The 16,150-nt window shown below is 40.8% G+C and overlaps 1 protein-coding gene and 1 long non-coding RNA gene across 3 annotated transcripts in view; one reads left to right on the top strand and one right to left on the bottom strand.

Annotated features, from left to right (window-relative positions):
• The window catches only part of snapc1b (small nuclear RNA activating complex, polypeptide 1b), a 39,442-nt gene extending 35,754 nt beyond the window's left edge, over positions 1-3,688 (bottom strand). The window contains exon 1 of the mRNA XM_072271495.1: positions 3,508-3,688. The gene's annotated coding sequence lies outside the window, so the exon portion shown is untranslated. The remainder of the gene's footprint in view (positions 1-3,507) is intronic.
• A 178-nt stretch (positions 3,689-3,866) lies between these two features.
• LOC140204748 (uncharacterized) overlaps positions 3,867-16,150 on the top strand; it is a 68,723-nt gene continuing 56,439 nt past the window's right edge. Inside the window, exon 1 of one of the 2 annotated variants that reach the window (XR_011887699.1) lies at positions 3,867-4,044. This is a non-coding gene — a long non-coding RNA (uncharacterized lncRNA). The remainder of the gene's footprint in view (positions 4,045-16,150) is intronic. The other variant, XR_011887697.1, reaches the window with a different exon arrangement.

Below are 16,150 nucleotides of genomic sequence, written 5' to 3'. Positions count from 1 at the left end.
ATGCGTTTCTCCAGGTGTGGTCGTCAGGGACACTGGAGGCCTCCCTGTCCTCCACATCCCACAAGAGGTGCATTCAACCAGCCTGCCTTACATCACTACTGTTCTAAACGTGCAAACATAAAGAAGGAAAACAATAAATAAACTGGGGGAAAAATATCTATCTACAACTTTTCTGCCTTCTCTCACATCTCTTCTCTTAAGTCTTAAAGAAAAGTCTAATGATTTTCCCTTATTTGTCTTGGAAGTGATGTGATAATGGCCACGCTCAGTATCACCAAACTGTATGACAAAGTGGGATAAGTACTGTATGTGTTTTTTCAGTCATCATTCGCATCACTGCATCCAACATAAACCACACCCATCCTCATTGACAGTGCAATATTTTCTCAAAGACATTCGGGATTTTTTTTCTATCAGGGGAAAACTACCTCCCAGGCAGATCACGCTTGCAGAATCTGGCTGATTCAGCCTGACTCCGTCTTTTCAGTGATACTCCTCCATGATTAAACACCACTCAGAAGAAATGGTTAGGTCCGATGAACCTTAAAGTTCTCATATTCCATCACCCTTGGGACTTTGGTGATTTTGGACCAGCAGATTTTACAGTCTGTTAGCCCTATTAATACTCCAACAAACTTTAATTTATTCATATGTCTTATAGGGTAGTACAATAATTTTTTTCAGAGAACCCAGTGGGGTACAGCTTGTATGTTTCAGCTTGCCCCAACGCCAATCATAAAATTATCTATGTTCTCAAATCCCAGTGTTCCCAACCTTGATCCTGGCTCTTGCCACACACACAGTCCATGGTCCAGACAGTGCACATCCAACCCACACTCCAGAGCCCTGCACTAAGGGTAAGCCAGGCACCAAACCATCAGATTTTCTGAACAACTGAGTACTAGGTATCTGAGTTTTACTGTACTCCAGATGAAAATGCAGTAAAATTGCATTGTTAACCAAATCTTGTCAAAACCACAAAGAATGCAACAGCCAGACCTGGTCAGTAAATATGCTGCTGCAAGCAGGTTTCTCATGGCATCTCTGCATACAGTGCATGTACTTGTGTAGAAGACAATAAACTGAACATTGCCTTTGAGAAAACCATGATTAACATTAATTTTTGCCCTCATTAGTCTACCTGTCTCAGATGCCTCTACCTTAACAATACTGATAGGAAAAGTAACGAGGCCCTGTAGAGGCAAATTCTCATCTTCACACAGAGCTTGTGTGGTGCTACTGCCAATTTGATGGAATGGATGCCGAACATATAGAGCACAAAACTGATTGACCTTTAGAGACTGTGCAGCCATCGCTAGAATCTGTAATCTCATTCCTCCCATTCTACATTGACCAACAACCTCATGAGACCGACTCCAGGTGAAGATTGGACGCATGAGAACAGAACAGTATCAGGAGTTCCTAAACCTAACTTGTCAACCAGATGAAGTTAAAATACAGGATTTTCCATATAATAAACAACAACAGGTATTATCTCCCACACAGTCACTGATCACTTTTCTCCAGAGATCATCCCTCCAGTTTCCATCTTTAAACATTACACAGGTTGCCTTCAATACATTCTTAATATCTACAAACAGATGGAACCAGTCACATTCCTTCTTACCTTATCATTTCCCCTTGTCCAGTCCCCTACAGTTTGCATCCATGACCCCTCTGGCATTCTTTACAACTTGGATAGTTTCCAATTTCCTGGTCCCAGATAGTTCATTTCACCAAGAACATCCACTTTCACCAGACCTGCAGCCCATCCCAAGCCGACCCACACTTCTACCATGAATCAGGGCCCGAAAACAGTCTCCCTCCTTTGTAATCTTCTCTTTTTTGACCAAACATGTTTGTGCATTTAAAAAAAGCCAGCTTTGTTCTATTCTCCACACTTCTCAAACCCTTTCCTCTTCCAGCAAGAGAAATGGTTTGGTTTCCTTTGTCTTAACTCTGCCCCATGTTTAATGAATCACCTTCCATAATTTGCCACTTTCAATCAGAATCAGGTTTAGTATCCCTGGCATATGTCATGAAATATGTTGTTCTGTGTCAGTACCCATGGAGCTGTATGCAAATATTCATGATTAATCGGTGTCATCTTGTACATTATTGATATGAAAATACCAACAGTTTCATCATACTCTCCTTCCATCACCTATCACGACATTTCAAAAAGATTATTCCCTCTGCACAGCTCTGATTTACTCCTTTCATCTCCACCAACAGTAATTTCCCTTCTCCAAGCATTTTCCAATGCAAATAGGAAATATACAATAAGAACCCTTTCACCTCTCCCTTCCCACCATTTAGAGATCTGCACATTCCTTTCATCAGGGTGAGGCAGTGATTCACTGATATTCTTCCAATTTTGGACACTGTATTCAGTGCTCACAATGTGGTGTGCTTCACATTGTAGAGTGCAGGTGCAAGCTGGGTGATCACCTTGCAGAACAATTTTCAAGGATTTTTTATATATCAAAATAAACTTTAACTCCGCTATGCATAGTCCCAAGCCCAGCTGCAAAAGAAGGAAGGTTAAGCATAGGATCAAAAACCCCATTCTGTAAAAGCCCAGAGCTAGAGAAATGCCAACAGAAGCTCCAAAGATCTCAGCCCTGGGAGAGGAAGGATCTTTATGTAGATGGGTTACATCTGGGGACAACTTGAAAGACTAGCCCAGGACAGAGGACTCTGGCGAGTTGCAGTGGGCAGCCTATGCTCCAGTCTGGGCGATGGACTTAAACAAAACAAACTTCTTTCATAATAAACTCATTAATTTTCATCATCCTTGCGAATTGGAAGCAGGACCGTCCAATTGTCAAGGATGATCCTGAGTTTCTAGTTGCCTGAACTTACTCCCACTTCTCACTCACGTTCTGCTCGCTATACCTTTAGCTTCTTACACAGTAAACATAAGGACATCGGTATGAAATAGAAAGATCACACTTAATTTTTCAATTGCAATGCCATTTTCCACACCATACTGCCTGATTCCCTCAATGTTCTGAAATTAGCTGATCTGTGTTTTGAATGAGTACGATAACTGAACCTGCATTTGGAGAGAAACCGAAAGGTTCACAAATCAATGAAGAGACTCTTCTTTATCTCAGAACTAAATGAACTATCTCTTACTTTAAAATCATGACGGTTGGTTCTAGAAACCTCGGTCAAAACGAAACATCCTCCCTGTATGCAGCCAATCAAGCCCTAAAATAGTTCCAGCAGACTCAGCCCACTGACTTTCTCTTTGTACAGGCAACTGGTTATTCCCGGAACCCGTGAAGGGATATTTCTCTGCACTCCTAACAGCAAGTACAGTAGCTTAAGTAAAGAGACCACAAATGAAATTACGCAAGGGCTTGTTTAGCGAGTCTGTGGGATTTTCGTGAGATAGCATGGCTGTCAGGCTTGAAACAATGCAGAGGCAACAATGTTGAAAAAGTGAAAGTAAGTAGTCATAGTGAATAGTAATGCAATACACGTAATAGTAAAACGTACGTGAAATTGTTTTGTTAGACTTGCACGGCCGTCACAGAATGCACGTTTTTAATGGTGCAATTTCCGCCATTTCTTCCCCCACTCCTATCGAGCAAAATCAGGGTGTGGTTCAGATATCCAGTGTGGTCATCTGGTAATATACCACCCGGACCCGGGTTTACCGGTACACTCCGGCAACAGCCCCGTGCTCTTGTTGATATACGGTGTCGCTGCGATTTGATTGGTCTCTTCAACCTCAGTTTGCCGCACTTGTTTTGGTGTGATTGGCGGAATTGAGTGCCCCTCCTGGCGAATGGTAGGCGTAAGTAAATATGATTGGTCGTCGTTCTTGCAGATGGCCCATTCTGCGAAGTGATTGGTTAGTATGTGCAACAGCAAGCTACCAGTCGAGAGCCCTGCTGAGTATTAGTTGTTAAACTTCGCTGTGAGTAGCATGATAAGAAAATGCATTCTTGTTTTCGGCGTAAATTGTATCTCCTTTCAAATGCTTCGTTTCCCCCCCTCCAAACCCGTTGCATTTTGTTAAAACTGAACAAGGTAAGTAATGTAATTCAGTGCTTCAATTTACCCGCGCCGCCGGTACCAGAATCACAGTGGAATGAGTTTTCCATGGCCCCTTCTTATCTATGCCCATCCTCGCTAGAAGTAATGAATGCTTATCTTATACTATATTGGAAGTTTAGTTTTTAATGTATTAGCAACGAGAAATGTGTGATACAATGATCTGTTGACTGAGGTTCATGATACAGATTTTAAATCTAGAGTTCATTGGGAATTGGGGTTAAATGCGTAGTCCGAAGAGAAAAGGTGAGATGGTTATGTTGTTTCCATGTCCGTGGTTGGTTCATATTGCAAGCTGTGTACAAACAAAACGTTGATGAATTATGTGAAATTTTAAAGTGGCCAGTTATTTTATAAATGATCATTTATGCTGTTCTGTTACTGGAATTTGGTTTTGTGATTGTGGTAGATTATATTTGAATGGATCTGTGGTGAAAAGTTAGAATCCTTTCATTGTATCATGGATATTCGAAAACTACAGTATAAATGTATTGTGAGAATGATTAATAAGGAGCCCAGTGATTTCGTTAATGTTTCTTCATTCATCTAATTGTAGGTTAGTGAAAAAATTGTAACTGGAAAGTCATATCTATTCACCCTGATGCAGATCACCATACAATCAAATATTTCTTAGAACATATTGGTGAATATTAATATCATTCTCATGTTTTGTGTGGAAGGAATTGTACTAAGTAAGCTGTAAATGCTCAAAGACCCTGGGATGAATTGTCATTCTCTTTTTAGTGATCTTTGACATCCTTTCTTTCATGAATGTTGCTTAAGGACCACACAAGTTCTGTAAAATCACACAACTGGTGATCTTCATTCCTGGATGTCAGTTGTTGAAATCCAGTTCTTCCATCTGTTATTGACAATGAGTGAAGAATCTAGCTTGGGCTAATGATATAAATGAATGCTTATGTGCAACGTCAATTCTATTCTTAAATATCCAGTGCTCTTCATGACAGTTTGATGCCATGGATACACAGATAGTTTTTCGGTGAGTGTATTCTGAACACTATGACCTCATGGAAAAGTACAAGTTAATCATTGATTGCCGATATTTTTTTTCAAGGTGATTGAAATTAATTTTTGGTGGTAGTCTTTCCGTGGACTTGCAAAACTCAGTTACTAATGATCATGCAAATAATTTTAACAGAAATGAAAGTGTGAATTGAGAATGTCGGCTGGTACATGTTATGGAAGTCAGTGGTAGAGAGTAAGGTTACAGGGATGCAATAACTGTGATACTAATATCTACAAAGGACCTACTGGGTTAGTGTTAATAGATTTAGATGGAGCAATATAACATGTCCAAATCAATAGATGAAGCCAGACAGGGCAAAATGAAATTCAGAGCTTGGAATGGCAATTTACACAAGTAAAGTGGATGGTCAAAAGTGTGCAAATGGTTTTCATTGGCCACATGTGGTATTACCCACACTGTACTCAAAGGTAAACATTAAAATATTTTCCTCTTTGGGAATGAGGAACAAAGGGAATTGTGTGCCAGAGCACTTAACATTAAAACATTGGTACAAACTATAATTTAAACTTTAGTCCAACCTATTTGGAATATGTATCTTCTGAGGTTTCAACACTAGGGAGCATTGGTTAGATCTCTAATGAAGTACAAGGTTCAGGTATTGAATTGGCATTCTGGCCTAGACAAGGTATTCTAGCTTTGTATCAATTATCAATCACCAATTAGGGTTGTAAGTGGTTACGTTTTTGTGAAATCTAAAATTCACAGACTTCTTTGTATTTGTAGAAGAATGCAAGATCTTTAATAAAGTAGGCACGTTTAGAGTATCTATAGATGGAAAAATGTAGTTTGAATGATCTTTACTGTAATTATATATAAGTACAATGAAACTTTGTTTGGCTTCCTCTCAGACAATTAAATAAAGCGGTAGATAAAAACAAGGCAGTAATAGAAAACCAGTATTAAATAGATAAGTAGCAGAAAATAAGGGGCAGCAGCACCAGAAGGAAGTATACTTAAATGAATCTGGTTTACTTAGAGTTGAAATAGTGTTGTGGAAATCTGGCACTTTCTCAGAGTAGTAGGATTTTGGGTTAGTTGGAAGTGTGAGTGACTATATTTAATAACCCAAGTCTATGGAGGCATGGATAAGTACAGTTAAGGTATTAGCAGGCCATAATTGGACTGAATGCCAGGACAGGCTGGACAGACTGAATGGTTTCTACATCTTCGGCTTCTGCAGAGTGCCATTATGTCAGGTATCTTATTTGTTAGAACATAGAAACCTACAGCATATTAAAGGCCCCTCGGCCCACAATGCTATGCCGATCATGTAACCTACTCTAGAAACTGCCTAGAATTTCCCTAGCGCATAACCCTCTATTTTTCTAAGCTCCATGTACCTATCTAAGAGGCCCTATTGTATCCTCCTCCACCACAGTCGCCAGCAGCCCATTCCAAGCTCCCACCACTGTCTGTGTGAAAAACTTACCTCTGACATCCCTTCTGTATCTACGTCCAATCGCTTTAAAACTCTGCCCACTTGTGTTAGCCATTTTAGTCCTGGGAAAAAGCCTCTGTCTAGCCAAATGCTCAATGCTTCTCATTTTATACACCTGTATCAGGTCACTGCTCATCCTCCGTTGCTCCAAGGAGAAAAGGCCAAGTTCATTCAAACTATTCTCATAAGGCATGCTCCCCAATCCAGGCAACATCCTTGTAAATCTCCTCAGCACTCTTTCTATAGTGTCCACATCCTTCCTATAGTGAGGGGACCAGAAATGAACACAGTTCTCCAAGTAACCAGTGTAACTAATGTTATTGCATTTTTCCTTGGATTTCATAATGTCAGAATCAATAAACTTTGCCTAACTTGGAACCTTGAACCTGAACACAAGGAAATCTGCAGATGCTGGAATTTCAAGCAACACACATTTTTAGAGGCTGGGGGTGTCAGTGGAGAGGTTTTAGAGGCTGGGGGTGTCGGTGGAGAGGTTTTAGCTAGGGGTGTCAGTGGAGAGGTTTTAGAGGCTGGGGTGTAGGTGGAGAGGTTAGAGGCTGGGGGTGTAGGTGGAGAGGTTAGAGGCTGGGGGTGTCGGTGGAGAGATCTTAGAGGCTGGGGGTGTCAGTGGAGAGTTTTAGAGGCTGGGGGTGTCGGTGGAGAGGTTTTAGAGGCTGGGGGTGTCGGTGGAGAGGTTAGAGGCTGTGGGTGTCAGTGGAGAGGGTTTAGAGGCTGGGGGTGTCAGTGGAGAGTTTTAGAGGCTGGGGGTGTCGGTGGAGAGGTTTTAGAGGCTGGGGGTGTCGGTGGAGAGGTTAGAGGCTGTGGGTGTCAGTGGAGAGGGATTAGAGGCTGGGGGTGTCAGTGGAGAGGGTTTAGAGGCTGGGGGTGTCAGTGGAGAGGGTTTAGAGGCTGGGGGTGTCGGTGGAGAGGTTAGAGGTTGGGGGTGTCGGTGGAGAGGGTTTAGAGGCTAGGGGTGTTGGTGGAGAGGTTAGAGGCTGGGGGTGTCAGTGGAGAGGGTTTAGAGGCTGGGGGTGTCGGTGGAGAGGGTTTAGAGGCTGGGGGTGTCGGTGGAGAGGTTTTAGCTGGGGGTGTCGGTGGAGAGGTTTTAGAGGCTGGGGGTGTCGGTGGAGAGGTTTTAGAGGCTGGGGGTGCCGGTGGAGAGGTTAGGGGCTGGGGGTGTCGGTGGAGAGAGTTTAGAGGCTGGGGGTGTCGGAGAGATTTTAGAGGCTGGGGGTGTCGGTGGAGAGGTTTTAGAGGCTGGGGGTGTCAGTGGAGAGGTTTTAGAGGCTGGGGGTGTCAGTGGAGAGGTTTTAGAGGCTGGGGGTGTAGGTGGAGAGGTTAGAGGCTGGGGGTGTACCTTGAACCTGCGTTTGTTTATATATTAATCTCAACCTTTTATGTTTTAACCTTCAGTTTGCTTAAGATGTCACATTTCATCCCTAAGTCAGAAAGTTATGCAATAAAGTTCCAACTCCTTCAAGAATTGGGAATGCAGTTTCATTTGCCAAATGGTGGATTATCTGAGATGCTATGTTTTAGATGGGAGACTAACCTGATGGTTGGGTGGATGCAGAGTTACAAGGTCACCTGCAAGTGACTTTGAGCCTCCCCAGATCACCAGGAACGTACCATGTAAACTGTTGTACTGTGTCAGGATCCAATAAATTGACATGCTTTTTCAGTGAAAGCTTGCTGCTGCCCCTATCTCCCTGTCCCCATCTCTCTTTCATCTAGTCTGGGTTTTATTTTAATGCTACATATTGCAGGTGATGTCTTATACCCTCCTAATGTAATCCTAATGCATCCTAATAATGCATTTCCTAAAATGCAAGCGATCATAGATTGTTTGCTAAGAAGGCGAACTTTTATGAAATGCCTTGGCCAGCAGCTGGATTTTGCAATCGCCGTTTTCTGCTTTGACCAAATGTTAATATCTGTAGTCCCAAACCTATGGCAAAGAAAATCTCATTCCTCGTTATCAGGCTATAGCAAATGAAGAACACTTGGGATGGCATGGGAAAGTGTTGGTCACATTAGCCCCCTGGTTACATAAACTTGTTTTATGTATGGAGCCCTGGAGGACTTGGAGGCTGGCTGGAGGTGGTCTGTCCTGGAGTCGGAGGCCTGCATTGGAGGGTTAGTGGACGGATAGGAAAGGGGCTTGTTTGGCTGTTGTCTTGTTGTTGCTGCTTGTGTTCTGTGGAACACTGTGGGCATGCTATGTTGGCACAGGAATGTGTGGTGAAACAGCAGGCTGCCTTCAGCACATCTTTGGGGGTGCTGATCGTTAACACAAATGATGCACTTCACTGTATGTTTCCATGTACATGTGACAAATAATTCTGAATCTGAGTCTCAATACTGAGGTTTTAGTTGGAGATTATTTTTTTTCAAATTGCACTTTTATTAATTTAAAGTTATTTCTTCAGTGACAGATTATTTCATTCTCTCTTTGTAACTCATTTGATCTTGTATTTTGACATGTAACACGTGGCTCCCACACCTGATTTCATATCCTTCCATCAGAGTTAGTGTCCTTCCTGTCACTCGTTGATCCCCCGCTGCATTGGTCCACGCCCGTCTTTTGGCGGTATCTGGACTGAAGCTTGTTTTCAAGGAAAACGTGCACAGCCAATAGTAAATGCTGTTAAGATACCACCAGAGATGGTCCAGATCTCGTGGAACCTGTCACTACCTGGCGTGGGGAAATTGGAATCCTCATAGTGGTTTACTGGGCTGCGCGTGGAAGAGTTTTCCAAAGTTTATGCTCTTGCTCGATGTCGCAAAACATTCATTCCTGGAAGGGAAACTGGATATTGCGGTGCCTTTCATTGCTGCAAGGACTCTGAACCCTACCCCTGCTTTTAAAACTGCCATTGAACGTCGATTTTCTGTTCTTATCGATTATGTATTAGGTTACTGCCCTTGGATTGAATCGTGGATTTCTGACGAACGTCATTTTCAAATGTATTCCCAAATCCTTAGCAATTTCCACTGCTGAAATTACTAACTGCTCTAACGGTACCTATAACACAATCCACTCGTTGAATTTCGTCCATCTCTCATATTTAGACACTCCCCTTGGTTATTGAGCAAAGTTATTATTTGCAGTCGTACCATGCGTTTCAGCACGTAGGCATGATTTGGCTTGAGCTGACGAGCGATACGAGCGGTTCTGGCTGTTCCTTGTTGTCTGCTGCCCTGGGGAGGCAAGTGCCTGTGATCACGTACCACAGAGGGGCGGAGATGTTGGCTGAAACAGATGGGCTGCGAATGACAGGCGAGGTCTGGTCTGGTCTGGAAGTGTGAATTTGTCGTTTCTACAAACCATCGCTCGGTGCACTGCCGACCTGTTCGGGAATGATATCTAACGAGAAGCTTTAAATTTGTTTTAGGAGATATTTAATAGATGAGAAAATTAAGTCAATTTTGTCAAAACAATTAAATAGGAACATGACGTCAAGTTTAAATTATTAGGGGATCTGTAGCAATAGAATTCCTAAAGTTCTATTTGCACTGTGAACCAAATCAGCATTTGACACCCCCCCCCACCCCACCCCAACCGAACCGCTTCTGCTAAGATCCTCGGAATCCACCTTGTTAACCAAGCTTTTACCTACGACCTTGAAACTTTCCCTTCAGTTGGGTGACAGGCTTTGAGGATTGAAGAGCACCTTGAGATGTTGTAAGCCATTAAACGTGCTTATATAAATGTAAGGCATTTAGAGTGTAGTTAATACGTTAGCCATGAGAATTCAAGTATAAATACTGTATCTATTAATATGTCCACTTTCAGCAGATGGGAATTCCATTAAATGTTGTACCGAAGATACCTGAGCCCAATTTGAAACGTGAGATGTGTTAAGATTGACACCTTGACAATACCAGCAAATTGCTGATAGTGACTCATTTGCAAAAACTTTCTTTCCCCTTCCTTGCCACTGAAACAAGTTAATATTCTGTGGATGGACTGGCCGCATATAAGCTCCATGTGACTTCTGTCATTCCACTCAATTTGATGCAAAGATCATCTTTCTGCTGAACATGATCCCTTTGTGTCATTGCAATAGTTAAAACATGATTGGGCACTCAAATGTAAACTTGAAACATGTAAGCAAAATCTCATGGTTTACAATAAGTACTCTTTAAAATACTACCCTCTTGATGAATATAGTTTTGCTTGATGCATTTTTTTCTCACCAGTCCAAAGTTAAGAGAAGCCCAAGTAATGGGCAGCATAGTAGTGTAGTAGTTAGCCTAAAGCCAGCAACACGGGTTCACTGTAAGTTCTGGTGCCCTCTCCCCGTAACCTTTGACACCCTCAGTAATCAAGAACCTATGAAACTGAAAGTTCAAAGTAAATTTATTATCATGTACAAACCTGAGATTCATTTTCTTGCAGGCATACTCAATAAATCCATAATAGAATTCAATGAAAGATCACACCAATTTCGTTTAACCCTGTCACAAACAAGACAAAATCTGCAAATGGCTGGAAATCCGGGCAACACCTACACTAGAGGAACTCAGCAAGCCAGGCCGCATCTACAGAAAAGAGTATAGTCGACGTTTCGGGCTGAAACTCTTCTGCAGGACTGGAGAAAAAAAGCTGAGGAGTAGATTTAAAAGGTGGGGGAGTGGGAGAGAGAAACACGAGGTGATAGGTGAACCCTGGAGGGGGAGGGATGAAGTAAAGAGCTGGGAAGTTGATTGGTGGAGGAGACAGAGGGCAGGTGGTGGTGGGTGGTACCACTCTCCAAATCCAGCGCACAATTCTCCAAGACTTCTGCCCCCTCCAACAGGATCCCACCACCAAGCACATCTCTCCCCCCACCCCCACACCCCAGCCTTCTGCTGGCCGCGCTAATAGACTTGAGAGTATTTTACCTACTCTTATTTCCAATGACAAAACTGGATTTATTAAAAATAGATATTCGCATTTTAATATTTGAAGATTATTAAATATCATTAATTCTTCTCCATCTAAAGAATCTGAATGTGTTGTTTCTCTTGATGCAGAGAAAGCCTTTGATAGGGTGGAGTGGTCTTACTTATTTGAGGTTTTGGAAAGATTTAATCTTGGCCTGGGATTTATTTCCTGGACTAAACTGATCTATCATGCCCCTATGGCTGCAGTTATAACTAATAATCAAAAATCTCCCTATTTTAGATTATATAGGGGTACTCGACAGGGATGTCCTCTTAGCCCTTTATTATTTAACTTGGCCTTAGAACCCCTTGCTACTGCTCTTAGAGATTCTAACACTGTTCAGGGTATTAAGAGAGGGGACAAAATGCACAAGGTTTCATTACATGTAGATGACCTGTTAGTTTATATTTCAGATCCTAGGAAATCTATTCCCTCTGTGTTACCTATATTTTCTGAATTTAGTAGTTTTTCTGGGTATAAAGTAAATTTATATAGAAGTGAGTTATTTCCTATTAATAATTACTCGGATCCAAATCATCAAGCACCTTTTAGTATTGCTAAAAATTGCTTTACCTATCTTGGTATTAAAATTACTAAAAATTTTAACGATCTCTATAAATATAATTTTTTTCCATTAATTGACTACACCAAACAAATACTTTCTAAATGGTCGCCTATGACAATATTATTAATAGGTCAAATTAATGCTATTAAAATGATAGTTTTACTGAAATTCTTATATATATTTCAGGCAGTTCCTTCTTTTGTTCCTAGAAAGTTCTTTGACAGAATAGATTCTATAATCTTATATTTGGAACAATAAAAATCCTAGATTGAGTAAACCCTTATTGCAGAAATTAAAAAAGGATGGTGGTATGGCTTTGCCTAATTTTAGAATGTACTACTGGGCAATTAATATTTGATATATTACTTTTTGGATTCATGATTCAGATATACATGAATGTCCTTCCTGGTTGGAATTGGAGGAGAACTTGGAGAAAGGATTCTCTTTGGCCTCTTTACTGGGAGCTCCCCTTCCCTTTTTGTTTTCTAAGATTGGTAGACAAGATTTTAATCCCATTATTAAACGTACATTAAGAATTTGGTTTCAGTTTTGTAGATTTTTTTGAGTTAAATAGTTTTATTCTTTCTAGTAATATCCATCTCAATTATTTTTTTAAACCATCAATTTTGGATAAGGCCTTTTTGACTTGGAAAACTAAGGAAATAACTTTCAGATTTGTTTTTAGGGGACTGTTTAATGTCTTTTTCTCAGTTAGTGGATAAGTATGATTTGTCTAATGTACATTTTTTTAGATATTTACAAATTAGGAATTTTTTTACGTGGTTTGTAGCCAAATTACCCTTCTGCTTATCCACCTAATATGACAGATGCTCTCTTTCAGTTTAAACCATTTCAAAAAGGGTTGATAGCTATAATTTATAAAAGGTTATTGAACTCACGAATAATATCTAATGATAAAATTAAACGTGTTTGAGAATTGGAATTTCAAGAGTCATTTTCAGATAATCAATGGAGTAAAATTTTTCATTTGGTTAATCTATTTGTGCCCGTCATTCCTTGATACAGTTCAAGGTAGTGCGTAGGGCCTATATGTCAAAGGATAAACTAGCGCGTATTTTTCCCACTATCAATCCTATGTGTGATAGATGTAATATGTTTTGGTCTTGTATAAAGCTAGATAACTTTTGGAGAGATGTTTTTAAAATGCTAACAAAAGTTTTGGATCTGAATCTGCAACCTAATTTGCTTACGGCAATTTTTGGGATTATTCCATCGGAAACAGGAAATATTCCTGTTTCGGCTCAATGTATGATAGCCTTTTCGACTTTATTGGCTAGGAGAGCCATTTTGTTGAAGTGGAAGGATTCTAATCCACCTATGGTCTTTTATTGGCTTTCCTCCATTATGTCCCGTTTAAGTTTAGAAAAAATAAGAAGTCGGACATTTGATACATCCTTTAAATTTGAGCAAATCTGGCAACTTTTTATCCAATATTTTCATTTAAGTTGATTTATTACTCTTCCAATTTTTTTTTCTGAAGTTTTAGATTTGATCAGAAAGTCTTTTTTTTTGTTGTATCCTCAAAATGGACTGCCCAGTCCCTTTTTTGTTTTTTTTTATATAATGTAGTGTTTTTTTTCATTTAAAATTCAGTTTTTTTCTTTCATGAACTGATAAGAGGAGAATCGCTGTTTTTTTTATTATGTATCGTACACTAGCTTAACAATATGTATGATTTTGATGATGTCTATCCTAATCTGTTTGTATTGATTGATATATATAATAATTCTCCTCTTGTTTGAACTTATGTTTCTTTTAAATCAATAAGAAGACTAATAAAGAAGAACTTTCTGCTGGCCACAGGCATCACTCCCTATGTGACTCCCTTGTCCATTTGTCCCTCCCGACTGATCTCCCTCCTGACACTTACCCTTGCAAGCGGAACAAGTGCTACACCTGTCCCTACATCTCCTCCCTTGCTACCATTCAGGGCCCTAAACAGTCCTTCCAGGTGAGCGACACTTCACTGTGAGTCTGTTAGGGTTATATACTGTGTTGGGTGCTCCCGGTGTGGCCTCCTGTGTATTGGTGAGATCTGACGTAGATTGGGAGACCTATGCTCCATCTGCCAGAAAAAGCGGGGTCTCCCAGTGGCCACCCATTTTAATTCCACCTCCCATTCCCATTCCGATTATGTCCATCCATGGCCCCCTCCACTGCTGTGATGAGGCCACACTTAGGTTGGAGGAACGTCACCTTGTATTCCTTTTGGGTAGCCTCCAACCTGATGGCATGAACATTAATTTCTCAAACTTCGGGTAATGCACTCATTCACCCTTCTTCACCATTTCCCTCTCTCACCTTCTCTCCTTGCCTGCCCAACTCCTCCCTCTGGTGCTCCTCCCCCCTTTCATTTTTCCATTGCCTTCTGTCTTTTTCACCAATCAACTTCCCAGCTCTTTACTTCATCCTTCACCTATCATTTTGTGTTTCTCTCTCCCCTTCCTCCACCTTTTAAATCTCCTCATCTTTTTTTCTCCAGTCCTTCCGAAGGGTCTCGTCCGAAACGTTGACTGTACTCTTTTTGTAGATGCTGCCTGGCCTGCTGAGTTTCTCTAGCATTTTGTGTATGTTGCACAGTACTTCACTGGTGTCTTATAAGGCCTCAGCATTACATCCTTGCTTTTATACTGTAGTCCTTTTGAGATGAATGGTAAGGTTACATTTGCCTTCCTCACCACTGACTCAACCTGCAAGTTAACATTTAGTGAACCTGCATGAGAACTCCCAAGTCCCTTTGCACCTCAGATTTTTGAATTTTCTCTCCTTTTCAAAAACAGTCCGTTTTTTCTTCTTCCAAAGTGTGTGACCATATACACTTCCCAACACTGTATTCCATCTGCCACTTTATTGCTCGTTCTCCTAATCGAAGTCCTTTTGCAGCTCTTCAACACTACCTGTGCCTTCACCCATCTTTGTATTGTCCGCAAACTTGGTCAAAAAACCATCAGTTCTGACATCCAGATCATGGACATACAATGTAAAAAGAAGCGCACCCAATACTGACCCAAGCAGAAATGTTGAAAGAACTGAGCACAACAAGCAGCATTGTGGAAAGAGAAACCAGTTAATGTTATCTGGTATTAAATGAATATTGCTCTGGCTGATACTCAAACATTATCTGATATTCCTTTGGGTGATAGTAGGTGGGATGGGCTGGAGAGAAATCAAATAGATAATATTACAGGCTTGGGAACCAACTAGAAAAAATGCTTCTATGTTTCTTTAAATAGATTGTTTCCATAGCTTTTGGAACAGTTGCTGACATCTGCCTCAAGTTTCCTGACACCTCATTTCTGCTTTGCAGCTGAGAGTCATAGTCATAGTCATACTTTATTGATCCCGGGGGAAATTGGTTTTCATTACAGTTGCACCATAAGTAATAAATAGTAATAAAACCATAAATAGTTAAATAGTAATATGTAAATTATGCCAGTAAATTATGAAATAAGTCCAGGACCAGCCTATTGGCTCAGGGTGTCTGACCCTCCAAGGGAGGAGTTGTAAAGTTTGATGGCCACAGGCAGGAATGACTTCCTATGACGCTCTGTGCTGCATCTTGGAGGGATGAGTCTCTAGCTGAGTGTACTCCTGTGCCCACCCACTCTGTGCTATTTATTGCAGATATTGGGAAAAATCTGTATTTGCACTTCGCAAAAATTTTAGAAGTTTTTGCAAAGAATTGTTGATAAAACTTGCATTCCACGTTTTGAGTTTACAATGACTTTCACTTTTAATTCATATCATAGTGCATTACAAAAGATACTTGAATTCTTGCTTAAGAACCCAAGTTCTATTGTTTCTTACTGCATTCTGAGAGTAGAGCCCTCTACTCTCACCTACGTAGTCATTCACCCCTTGGGTCCTCTGTATAGGGGCCACCACAGAGGGCTCTTCCTTACACTTTCAGGAGAGGGCTTTACAGCATGTATAGCTGTCTCTGTCTAGTTGTGACTCAGATTATGCAGCATAGACCTAAACCTTCATTCAGTCCAGTTACATACCTGCATTTAACTCCTAGATCATTGACTAAGAACTCAGGTACTCAGATTATAGACTGCATTTAACTCAGATCATAGA

The sequence above is a fragment of the Mobula birostris genome, chromosome 1 (genome assembly GCF_030028105.1).
Source record: "Mobula birostris isolate sMobBir1 chromosome 1, sMobBir1.hap1, whole genome shotgun sequence".
NCBI classification, from domain to species: Eukaryota; Metazoa; Chordata; class Chondrichthyes; order Myliobatiformes; family Myliobatidae; genus Mobula; species Mobula birostris.
Note: the sequence above shows the minus strand (reverse complement) of the source record. Positions and strands in the feature narration are given on the sequence as shown.